Source organism: Lepisosteus platostomus, chromosome 23, assembly GCF_059453375.1.
Source record: "Lepisosteus platostomus isolate fLepPlt1 chromosome 23, fLepPlt1.hap1, whole genome shotgun sequence".
Lineage (NCBI taxonomy): Eukaryota > Metazoa > Chordata > Actinopteri > Semionotiformes > Lepisosteidae > Lepisosteus > Lepisosteus platostomus.
Window position 1 is genome coordinate 5,223,622 of NC_142633.1, and position 13,102 is coordinate 5,236,723.

Below are 13,102 nucleotides of genomic sequence, written 5' to 3' on the forward strand. Positions count from 1 at the left end.
ACAAACCTAGCTTAAGCTGTCTTCATAAATGCTAAGCTGCTGACTGATATAATAATACTCAAGATATTAACAGTGGAAACAAAATCTTACAACCTTCCACTGCCATAGTGACCCATGTAAATATGTACAGTAATTTACATTCTTAGGACGGTCTTTATCTACCCTTTAAGACCATGGGTGGGCCTTCAGCCTATTAAATACATATTGAACAGCTGTCTTCTATTATTTGAATGCTGTACTTTTTGTGACACAATACCTTGTATCTTGATACTGCTCTTAAAACGGAAATGATCATCAACATTTACTGCTGAAGAAACAGTAAAATGGGATAACTTTCTTTACCTGTTGTACTCACTGCAAGGAAGCTGTTTTTTTAATGATGCCTTTAAGAATCTGCAAATTCTGTCGTGCAAGGGATTCCGGGCGTAAAGAGCTGATTTATTTCTTGTCACGTAAAATATTGTACTCTGATGTGACCTTCTATTCACATTCGGCAGAGGTGCTGTAATTCTGTCGCGTTTTCGGACCCCCTGGAGTTAAATAACTCTTGCCATGTCTTGTGAAAAAATCAATTCAAATTAATGTCAAACGAAACACTTTCATCCTGTCCTAAGATCAAGAACAGGTTTCAGTGAAGAAATGGAGTCAACCACCTTCCATAAAATGTGTCATCTTGCATGTTTTCATGAATTGGAAACAGAATTAGGTCTTCCTAAGGGACAGTTTTCTATTTGTAGCTTTATTTTTGTTAATCCTATTAAATGTGCCTGAAACAACTTATTCTCAAAAGTATCTTTCCACAGTGCTATGCTTTTAATCCAGATGTACAGGTTGTCACTGAGTTACATACTGTATTACACATTGTATATATAGTAACGCATTGTACATTGTCTATATAGTAAATATTGAGTAGCACCACCTAAAATTCAAACTTTCATATGATCGGGTACATAGCAGCATTACACAAATCTCCATGCTGTTGAGTAGCGAAGTTGTGCTGGCAGAAGAACGCTTACTCTGTACTGTGCTCAGCAGTGCATTCTTTGTAGCTCACACGCTCTATTTTTTTTATTAATTTATTTTAACCTTGGCCAACAATGTGAGAAGAGATAATGGTGCAGAAGCAACAAAAAATGATTTCGCTGAAAGCAGAAATGGGTATATAGTATAACTGTAGATATGAAAAAGATGCTTCATTACAGCCAAATTTCTCCCTGGCCTTTCCCAATCATGGTCCTAATAATCCCCATCTCTGAACTGGCTTCATCACTCTGCTCTCCTCCCCACTGAGAGCTGGTGTGTGGGGAGTGTACTGGTGCACTATGGCTGCTGGCGCATCATCCAGGTGGGGCTGCACACTGGTGGTGGTGGAGGGGAGTCCCCCTTACCTGTAAAGCGCTTTGAGTGGAGTGTCCAGAAAAAAAATAATAATAATTTTTTGCTGATAGAATATCAAACATAAAGACACATCCCTATCAGCACTTCTTCTCATCAATTAAGGTACTGTATCATTCTATGATTGCGTTAGATCATTTTTTTCTCAGTTTAAGTTTTTTTTTACTATATAACATAGAAAATACAGTATATGCATGTGTTGTTATGTTTTCATACAGAAATTGAATCATGTCTGTAATGCTGAGCTTCACTGTACTGTACTGTAGGTGTCAGGGTCATTACATGCAGTGTTTCAAACAGGGCTATTCCTATAATAACTGACTGCATCCCTTTGTACACTTTTCTTTACCTGAACTGAGTCTTCAGAACAACCAATGGACAGCAGGTAGAACCCTGATAAACAGTTCTCCTTATTCCCTGTCAAGAGCCATAGGTCCCATGGGGAAACAAAACACGCAATTTCCACCTATAATGTTACAGACAGTTTCAAACCCATATACAAAGCCGCAGTTAATTATGTGCTAGTGCTTTTCCTGAAGATTTTGTCTAAAAGATAATATTGCAGTTTAAGTACAGCCCTGTCTAGGGTGTCTAGGCTCTGGCCATATTGGAAAAAGCGGTCAGGAAACGGATGTATAAATGTACAGTATAAACAGATCGAATCATGTTTCTATTGCATGAGTTTACTGTAGGTATTTGGCTCAATATGTATTGAAATCCTTGACATATACAATTAAAATATGAAAATGCAGACTTGCATGGAATTTGGATTACACAGCAGGTTCTGTAACGTAATCCCTACGTAAAGTCAATGACCATCTGCGTTGGAAACCTTAATGGCTTTGATCATCCCTCACCTCCACCCCTTTGCTTTTCCCAATAGATATGAGCTTCTCAAACCTTCCATTTCAAATCCTGGTTTAGGTGAGGACATTCGTGTCTTGGGGCTGACATCACGTTTTTCCATGCTGATACGCTTTTCACACCCTGTTTCATGCACAGCTTGCCGTTTTATCTACACAATCCCCTTTTCTATAAAATCACTCAACCTGAGAGGGTGGGAGAAGCTCAGGCCTCCATCCTTCTTCACTGTAAAGTGAGCCCTCACAGCTTCACGAGCTCATAAGGGTATGAGCATACAGTAGGTTGCTCCCTTGCCAGAATGAATATTTCCCTCTGTTCACCTGGATTACTTCTGTGTGAAATGTTTAAGCCATTTCTGACATTTTTCACATTGTCTTATACTCTCATATGGTCAACACCAGCCAACTCAGACCCTTCTTGATGTTAGTAAAGTTAGTAAAGTATTTATGTTTGCCGATGATAAATAGGGGGCTTAGCAATGCTGTAGAAGCTGCAAAGTAAATTCAAAATATTCTAGTTGGAATTCAAGACTGGGCATTCACCTAACAATAGACATGAGAAGTTTCCAATGAAAGTTCAGGAGGGACTCACAGCACTCACATTCACTTTCACCTAATCTGCCCTAACTCGTAACAATTCTTGACACCTTCTATTAAAATAAAACAATTAAAAGTACCATAAGTAGACCTTTTACGTTTGTATTTTACATGGGCTGAGCTGTAACTCTTCATTACTAGTTTACTATTAACTAATCTCCCTGCTTCTCTACTGTTTTCTATACAATTCTCAATTTTTCACCATGGATCTTCAGATCTGCTGCTCAGATGAAGACCTACTTGATATCTGGAAAGAACCTCCATCTCCTCATGGCCAGCTTACCCCTACATCTTCCCCCTCTGTCCTTTCACCAGGTTTCTCAGTCTCAGCCAATCTGGTTAGCAAGTCGGTCATCTGAACCTTCCCTGCATTGCGGAAGACTGAGATCTGCTGCTGTAATTCCTCTGTTTGCAAAACCATTATTCTCTCAACTACCTCCACCGGTTTCTCCTCCAAACGCAGGCTCTGGCCAGTTACAGTACATACAAGCCACAGAAAAGTCATCGCCACCTCCAATACACCTTCTGTCATCAACAGATCTACGCTTCTACAAACTCTTTAGAAATGCAGGATTCTTTTCAGAAGAAACACTTCAAAGAAAGAACTATTTTCGTGAAACTTAACTACAATACACAAGGCCTGGTCCTCTTGATGGCATCATCAACCATGTCAATACTCCAGTCTGCTGCAAGAACCTCTGGCCTGCCTGTGCCTCCACCCACTGGACTTCCATCATGCCTTGTCAGTTTCTTCCTGTGACATCCTCTATGGCTTCCTCACCAGTTTGCTGGAAGACAATTGGTCAGGTAAAAGTTTGGTTTCAATGGAGGGAAGAGAAAGTGACCAACCACATGGCTGTAAAGCTACAGAACCGCTAGACTGTTGCAAATCTGAGTTTCAAAAATATTTATTTTTTGAAACAACTTGTGAAGATCCTCAGTGAGTTTTTATGCAGTCTGGGAATCCTGTAAGCAGCTTAGCTGCTGAGCATGGATAGAGAGGGACTGGAGATGTCCATGTTGCAGATAAAATGATAGTTAAAGGTTAAAAGTTAAAAGAAACATTTTTTGTTTTATATTTTGTATTTCCCTGCACTGTGTTTTTTTTTCTGAGACCCACCTGTCTTAAAGATCCTATTACACACCAACTCCTGGGGAGTCACAGCTAAGAATCTTTGCTTTTGGAGTCCTGGCCCACATTTTTCTCCTTTTTTGTCTCTGCTGCTCCTTAACACACCTCCTCTGTCCTGGGTCTGTCTGTCGTTCTACTCTCAGCTCAGCCAGAAGGCATCTACAATTCCATCACCTCTCTGCACCTGGTGCCCAACATGACTCGGTGGCCCCCCTGCATCAATCCCCCACACCACACGGTGTCTTCTCGGCTCTACATTTTCATGCTGTGCCAAATGCCTCACCCACTGAGTTTCAGACCCCAGGCCTGTCGAATCTTCCTCCCTTAATTTATAACCTGATTTGTGCCCCTTAAAATCATCCTTCTGCCTCTGTCTCCCACCCAGCTCAGTTCAAATACATTAAGTAATTTCAATACTAGTCTTTTGGCACAGTGACACACACAGTTTATTACAGGTTGTCATAAAATAGGACCTTTGATAGACAGGTGAGTGCTTATTTATTTACAACATACAGGGACATAAACCAAACACCGAAACAAAAAGCCTAAGCTCCTTTTTGAGCTGCTATCTAATCTTCAAGTCCCGCACTATAAATATTGCCAGGAAGCTGAACTGCAAAACAATTCAAAACAACAACTAAGACTCTTCACAAAACACTTTCAAAATTATTCACAACTCACAGTTCCAAAGTTCTGCAGTCTCATGGTCAGTCACTCCTCTGGTGCAGCTGCTCACAGAGCTTCTGCTCTCTCTTCCCCAGACAGATAATTGGAAGCAACAGTTTCCTGCTTTTTACATTTTTACCTGACCAACTGTCTTCCGCCACGTTGTCAAGGTGACAGAGCGCAGCAGCTCATGCCCCACGGCCCAGACAAGAATCTCCATCTAGGCTGAACCTACTACCCACTCACGGCACTCTATAACACTTTCTCTCTCTTCTGTCTCCAGGCATCCAGCATAACTCAATATGGTCAAAATTAAGCAAACATAAATTGTCAAACTCAATAAAATCTTACATAATTTTAAATTAATAAAGTGTGTGGATTTGAGGACTGTGTTTGAAGAATGTATTTTGCTAATAATTTCAGGCCGCATTGATTTGACGTTCCAAAATTTCTGTATTATTTCAGACTACTGATAATAAAATACAAATATTAAACTAATTGTACTGACTACAAGAGGGGTGCATTTTATCAGTTTCAAAGTTTCAATTGTGTATACATTATTTTATCTTCAGCTGTAAATACAAATATGTTCTTGAGTAGATAAATCACAAACTGTAATATTGCTGTTTTATTCATTTTCCATTATCATTCCACTTTCATTTAGCTGATTACCTTAATCTGATTTGATGTGTTCAGAAATATGAATTTAAAAATTGACGTTACTGTTTTATTACTTTTTACTAGGTCATAATATCCCATAATGTATTTTACTTTACTTATGGTGAGATGTTTATTTCTAAATAATTACATTGATGTCGTATTGTTCTTTCACAAACTAATCACCTCTTTTAACGGGTTTGTAAAAAGTCAGTACAGTATAATTAAATGAGTGTACTGTGACTGTAATATATAATAGATTTAATCGCACTTTGATCTCAGTTTATATGTTTTAAATTGGTAGTTCCTCTTGTTATGGACCAAACATATCTACAGTCATAATTCAGTCTTCAGAATTATTCTAAATTCAGAAATTCATGATGAGTTTGATCACATGGAATTGTATTATTCTACCTACTCAGTAAAGTCTTACACTTGAAAAACCTCTCGTCCTTGTTGGGTCTTCCCAATTATGTCAATCAAATCATTCCTCAAGATTGGGCATTTATTTCATATCATCAAGACCTCGTACCATCACTCTCCTCCTTCAAATCTTATTTCCATGTAACCCTGCAAAACGGAGATTTAGTTCTGGCACTTATTCTTGGAAAACTGGAATAAGCTGCCCTTCCTTTACTACACTTTTTGTCATTTCCCAAAGACTTCCCAGAGTTTTACAGATGCAGCCATTCCTGGCTTTTGAAGGATTTATCAGTGCCAGTGGTTCGCAGGATCCTGACCTTTTGAGTTTTTCTCAATCTCTCCTATTGAACATTCCTCAACCATGAGGAATCTGGAAACACAAATTGGTTGTTATTCAATCAGATAACCTTGCATTTGTCCATAAAATCAACCACAGAAGATTATCTTCTCAACTTGTCATGATATTTCTCTGTTGTCTCAAACTGCTCTTTTGGCATCTCAGGACAGCATTGCTGTCTTTTTTCTTGCTTCCAGTTTCATAAGTTCAAGAACTTGGCTCCTGATGTCCATCTAGATCCTTACCTCATTCCTCATTATTCACATCTCATATTCCTCTGAAAGAGACTGTATTTGAAACTGAGAACAGGAGACACTTCTTTACACAAAGGGTTGTCTGGAAGTCTGGAAGGAGCTGCCTAGCCATGTTGTCAAAATCGATGCCATTACTGGTTCCTAGAGGTGGCTGGTTGAAATGCTCAGATTCATTAGATTGCACACCTAAATGAACTATGTGGGCCAGATTGCCTCTTTCCATTTGCAAACTTTTTATGTGTTTAATATTTGGGTTGAATTCTTTCACACAAAAAAATTTCCCTTCTCTTGTTGATCTAAGGCACTTGGTTACTCAAATTATAATTCTATTGTAAGAATAAAATTACCAATATTATAATACATACTGTATATTTAGATTGCTTTAAATGTTTACATTAGTGGATTTTAATAATAAAATGCAGACTTCTCTGCTTCTAGCTGTTTAACAAATTGGAGCTGAGTCAGACCATAATCTTGATAGTTTCATCTAAATTGCTTAGTGATTCCGACCAAACCGTCAGAGTTTCAAAAGGTATTGCTATATGTTAAGATTCAAGAATCCCTCTTTTTTCTAATTTCAGATTCCCAATTCTCTCCGGAAAATTTGATTCTTGTAGACCTGTTGTTGTTGGAAATAGTGTGCATACCAAAGTCCTCTATAGTGCCAAAGAGCATATCTAATGAAATCCTAGTGAAAAAAATAAATCTGAATATTATTTATGTAAAGTGGCCTGAAATACTAAACAAAGTAGAAGAGACTTTCAAAAAATGATGTAACTGACATATTACAAAGCTCATCCTGGTGTCTGAATCACGGGGCACAGTCCTGACATTTTGAAGTGAGTTGACCTGTACAGTATGTCTTTATGTCTGCAGAAATCCTAAACAGGTATTTACAGTGTCTCAGAATTCATTGTGGTCATTCATGCCAACTTATTTAGAAATATGGGTAGGCATGCGTAGGCTGCAAAGGACGGTAAAGGTTTATTCAATTCTGAAAGGAAAATAAACATAACGTTTTGGCCCTGAAGCCTTCTTCAGGAGTTACCTTTCAGCATTGAATAAACCTTTACCTGCTCCTAATTAAGCAATACAGTGTGCATTACAGAGTACGCATGAAAGAGATTTGCCATTTTCATGATTCTATATAAAACCCAGGGAATGAAATGGCAGATAAAACTGAAATAAATGGCTAAAAAACTAAACTAGGCATACACTCATGGTTTTACACAAGGTGACTAAAAATTAGACACTTATCTGGTGATGACAGCTTTTTACATAATATTTTTACTGGGGAGTGTGCACTCCAGAGCTTGTTCATCAAAATATCAGAATGTGGATTTGCCACTGTAACAAGAGAAAATGCAATGATGCATTTGTTTTAAACCTATCTGGAACAAAGACACTCTGAGTACTCGACAGAATACCACCTTTGTATGGCCTCTTCCAAAGGTAGGATTTGACTAGAAGTGAACTCTATCTCTGAATTAGGGCTTTTCATGGATTTAATAACCCTTCAGGTTACAGGGGGCCTGGAGTTCTGCCATTTCTGTAGGAAATTTGAACATTATATTAATTCATAGTCTACAGCTGCCAACATGATGGTGGTGGTGGTGGCAGGTCTACTGTATGTGTGTGTGAGAATGAAATTTGTACTAATGTCAAATCAGTTATTTTCCCAGTTGCTGCCAGGAGGTACCCCATGCAGTGCAGTATTTGGAAAAACCTTCGAACTCCAGCTAAATTAATGCCTCACTGGAAAATAATCTCTGGCAAATAATCTCAGGTCCCCCAGATTCATATCCACTGCAGTCAAAAGGTCTTAGACCTCTAAGACAATTAGAAGTTACAGCATATGGTATGTTGGGTGGATCAGCATCAACAATCTCCTCACAGTCATCACCATTGTAATGTTTTCTCATATTAAAAAAGCTTTTACTGTTATTTTGTACCATCTAGTAATCCATAACTCACACTGAAAATAAAGTAAAAAAAATCACCTTGAACATATCAAGGTAAACTATATGTAGACAACTGATATGAAGTGTTGTTATAGCTAATTTGTCATATTTACCATCCATCCATTTTCTAAACCGCTAATCCATTGCGGGGCAAGTGGTTGGTAGCAGGTGCACAGACCTGAAGTGTACTACAAGAATGCTGATAAAAAGACTCTCTTTGTGACCCAGTAGTGAAGGTGATGACCTTGTATTGTTACTGTACTCAGCTGGAGCTGAAGTCCCAGCAGTATCCTAGCTGGTATTGTTCTACCCTACAAATCCAGTTTTGCTACTTCAGTAGGGCCTGCACCTCAGAGGCTGTGCCTCATGGGCATGACTCCCTCGGCCCGGTCACTGGGGTGTGCACGTGGCCCGGGTCAGTCTGGAGTCTGGTGCAGCCCGACAGTGAGTGTCCTGCCCAGGCCTGGCGCTGACCCCTCAGCCCTGCACTGCACCCTGGAGCAAAGCACAGCTCTGGGCTCGGCTGACTCTCCCTTCCTGCACCTGTCATCCCTGCACAAGCCGCAGTGTTACATAAATATTATGTATTAGAATAAATATTAGAAATAAAGTCTTCAATATTTAAAGTTTATGTTACTGTTATGATTTTGCCATTCTCTATTATTATGAATTTGCTTGTGTACCCAGTACACCATTATATGTATCACTAAATTCACACACTGTTTGCAAAGCATCATCACCACTGATCAGATGTGCAGATTACCTAAAGCTAATGACTGCATATTGTTCATTTCTTTCAGTCTGAGACAAAGCTCTGACCATATTATACTGGTCCATTAGACCCACTTCCAGCAAGGTATATTCTGAGCAGTGATCCTCATTGGTCCTTAAAGATTAAACTGAATCAATTATTGACTTTATTCTCTTAATTATGTTTCCGGCTTTTGTCATTGAAGAGTTTGAGCTCCTTTCTCACCTTGCGGGGCTGTGGTGCTTCAAGAGCAGGTGTATATTATATGAAAGGTATAGTAAGAAATATTCCAGTGTATGTCACTGGAATTTAGCCCTGCTCTTTCACAGCTCAGGGTCCTGTGTTAGATTCAGGCCTGCAGCACCTTCTGCGTGGAGTTTGTGTGTTCTCCACATGTCCACCTGGGTTTGCGCTTAGTGCTCCAATTTCCTTCCTCCTCCAAAAAGACTTGTTCATGGCCATTTTTACATCAGCATCCCTCTCTAAAGTGTCTCTGTGTGTGTGTTTGCCCTGCAAGTCACTAGCATCTTATCCAGGGTGTGGTCCAGCTTTGTACCTGTGCATCAAAGATAAGTTCTGGGTTGCCATGATCTTTACCTGACACAGGATGATTTTTCATAATGGATGGATAGGAGATTACATGTTGCTTTCTCTGAAAAGCACTAACAACTGCTGACTACAACCTTACTTCACAATCCTAGTTCCATTCCATCGTAGAACTTTGCAGACTTATACACCGAACAAGCAGCACACTCTAGTGACAGAGTCCTCTGTTTGCTTGATGGCACGCCATTGCTTCCAGGCTTTCAGTGGTTCTTCACTTTTCACTTTTTCCACCAGTTTTCATGCCCTGTCCAAGGCCTGCGAGAAAAAGAATAGAGTTTGTACAAGTTCCAGAACCCAACTCGAAACAGACTCTTCTCCCAGGCTTTTTATTCCCATCTGTCAGCGGCAGCAAGTGATTGATTGGCCAGCAAATCAGGAACTGCATTCCTAAAATGTTCCGGGCAATCAAAGCATTTAACTGCAGTCAGACAGTCACCAGCTAGGACTCACATTTAATCAAAACATCAGCCCACCCTGCCACAAACTCTTACAATGTCATCTGATGGTTATCTGTTTGCCAGATCTACCTAGCTGAAAGCCAGATCCGTGCATTGACGAAGAGCTAGGAAAGATGTTTTCCTACTGGTGTGACTTCCTCAACAAACAGGCTGGAATAAAATGTGGTGTTTCCATTTCAGCTAACGGTCGTCTTTAATGTCAGCTGCTAAAAGCCAAAAATTGAAAACTGCACATGCTGTATCTAAAAGGAACAAGTCCCGAATACAGGTTAAAATCATTCAGGAAATGTTTGCGTAGTTTGGGCTATGATCACCTTCTAATAATGTCATAATATATTTTTAAAATAAAATTGTAAGCTTTAAAGTTCAGTACATTAAGCCTTAAATCCTTTGAATGGGTTTTTTTGGAGGATGATCTGGAGCTGTTTTAAATATGTGCAATGTTTGAAGCTGCTATGAAATATGGTGTGTGCATTGACTTCTCAGTAACGGGAGGTGTGTGATAAATTGGTCTGGATGAAACACTTGAGCTGCTTTCTGTGGAAGATTGTGCCAGGAAGTGAGTATGTAGCCATGGGATAGGCCAGTCGACTAAACTGCTGAATGTGCAGGTTCATGGTGATACAGATCACAGGGAGACTGTGGACAACATGGCTCTCTGTTTCAGAGATAGACTGGAATACTGAACTGAAAAAATAACAGCTATGCAGGGGGAGCTATTTTCTAAGTTCAACAATGCATTGTGCAGTAGAAAGATTGGGTATGAGAAATAGAAATGTTTTCATGTAATTAATATTCCGTTGTTCAGTTGCTTATTTGGTTGAAAACCCACTTCATATTCAGTAATCTTTTTAAAAGCTGTGGGAGGTTGTTCACCATGTAAAGGCTCTGAGCACAGATTGAGCTCTATGGTTTGAGTCACTGTTCAGCTGAGACCAAGACTCCCCATATAGCAACACACAATTGGCTCAGTGGTGCTGCCTGTAGGGCTGGGTTAAGCTGGCAGGATTATCTTACCTGCCAGTGAAACAGTGACTTCCCAGGCTAAAAACACAGTTGGGTCATTATATAGAAAAAAAGAATAAGTGATCTGTAAATCAAAGTGTTAAGTGTTTGTTTTTCTGAATATTCTTTTACAGACTTCCCAGAGGGTGGTAAAAGAATAGGGTTGTCTTCACATGGGAGCTGGATGTCAAAATTGTCTTCAGAAGAGGTAGTGGACATTATTTCCACAAGGAAATTCTCAGTATTACTCCAGGTGATCATACAGGATATTTGGTATGACCAAGTTAGAATTTCTAAATGTTGTTTTATCTGTCTCTTTGTTGCAAACTACCAGCACAGAAGAAAACGAGAAACCTAACAAATTCCCACCATCATGTGTGATGTAGTAACAAATATTGGTTCGTGATAATTTTCCAGGCAGTATTGGCAGTTGGTTGCTCTTTGCCAGAAATGTCCTGTTCTACGGAAATTCAAAATATTTGATGACACAGCCTAGATTTGAACCAGCAATCTCTATATTGTGAATGCATGAGTCCCCACTGACTGGAGGGTTTTGCAGCATAAAATCCAGTTAGAATGTGTTATCAGGAGCCAGTTTTCTTGCAACAGGCATGGTGCTTAAAAATGCATAGTGCTTAAAAATCACCAACTATGGCAGAAAAACAAGGACAAATGTCCACAGCAAGAATCTCAAAGTATAGAATGGACAGAAGTGGAAAACAGATAACAAAAAGAGAAATCCCTTCAGACAGGCTGTTCCGAACATGCTTAATCTAACACTGCGTTGTGAGGGTAGCTGTCCAGTCCTCTGCTGCAGGAGGCAGAGCGGTGGTTCTGTGGCTAAGGATCTGGGCCTGTGGCTGGAAGGTTGCTGGTTCAAATCCCAAGCAGGCAGAGGAATCCTACTTCGTTGGGCCCCTGAGCAAGGCCCTTAACCCCAACTACTCCAGGGGCACTGTACAATGGCTGACCCTGCACTCCCCAGGCTTCTCTCCCTGTCTGTGTCTCACAGAGAGCAAGCTGGGGTATGCGAAAAGATGAATTCCTAATACAAGAAATTATATAGGGCTGTTATGATGTTATGTTATGTTAGATGTGTGAGGAAAACGGTCAATGAGAAACATCGTTGTCAGCATTTTTGTAATGAAATAAAGCCTGACAAAGACACCGCAAATATCTGACAATAATGCATCCAGAATGCAGAAATTGGACTCCATCTTGTTGTAGGTAAGAGAAATGAACTGTCAGGCTGCACTGGCCGGAGTATCTTGTTCTCACAGTGCTGGCAGGAGTGCCACAGCCCTTTCTCATTTTGTAAAACAACTGGGTGGGCAGATAAGCGATCTAGAACAGCAAGAGGATTTAAGCAGAGTATTATTGCATTCTTTGCCTTAATAAGATACTCTCCCCCAGATCAGTTCTACTGACTGATTTTTTTTAATTTACATTTTGGATAGGGAGGTGGATGGTATCCAACAAATGGATTTTAAAGTGCAACTGGAACCAGTGCTTAAAAATGTGATTACTTGCAGTCTTTTAACAAAGTGTCTTTGCCTATGTTAGAATATAGTTCTTTAAAGACAAAAGCTCCGTGACTCCAAAGACACAGTGAAACAAAAGGTATAATGACAACGATTCAGTCTTCTTTTATTTTGCTGTTTCATTAAGCCTACTGACATGAGGGTTCACTTTGTCATTAAACTTAACATAATCCTCTTAAGTAGTTTAAGAAATAAAGTACACAAGCTGTTGTTCTTACATTTCTTTTCACGATAAGCTATTTCAGTTCAGGTCTTGCTTCCTGCATTGAGAGACTTTCTCAGAAATTATGCAAAACTTTCATAATATGTCCTGTGCCTGTTTTCCAGAAGGTAAGTATTTAAGGTTTAATTATTTTTTATTAGTGTGGTGGTTCATTTTGGGCCATTGTTATAAACTTAGTGTTACTTCCAGCAACATTGTAGAAGCCAATTATTTGAGCTCCAGAAATCCTCTGT

General features: G+C 39.5%; 1 long non-coding RNA gene across 3 annotated transcripts in view; it reads left to right on the plus strand.

Annotated features, from left to right (window-relative positions):
• Positions 1-13,102, plus strand: part of LOC148641895 (uncharacterized) — an 84,203-nt gene that overhangs the window by 59,868 nt on the left and 11,233 nt on the right. For all 3 annotated transcript variants that reach the window (XR_015929555.1, XR_015929557.1, XR_015929556.1), the window contains one exon: positions 11,240-11,313. This is a non-coding gene — a long non-coding RNA (uncharacterized LOC148641895). The remainder of the gene's footprint in view (positions 1-11,239; positions 11,314-13,102) is intronic.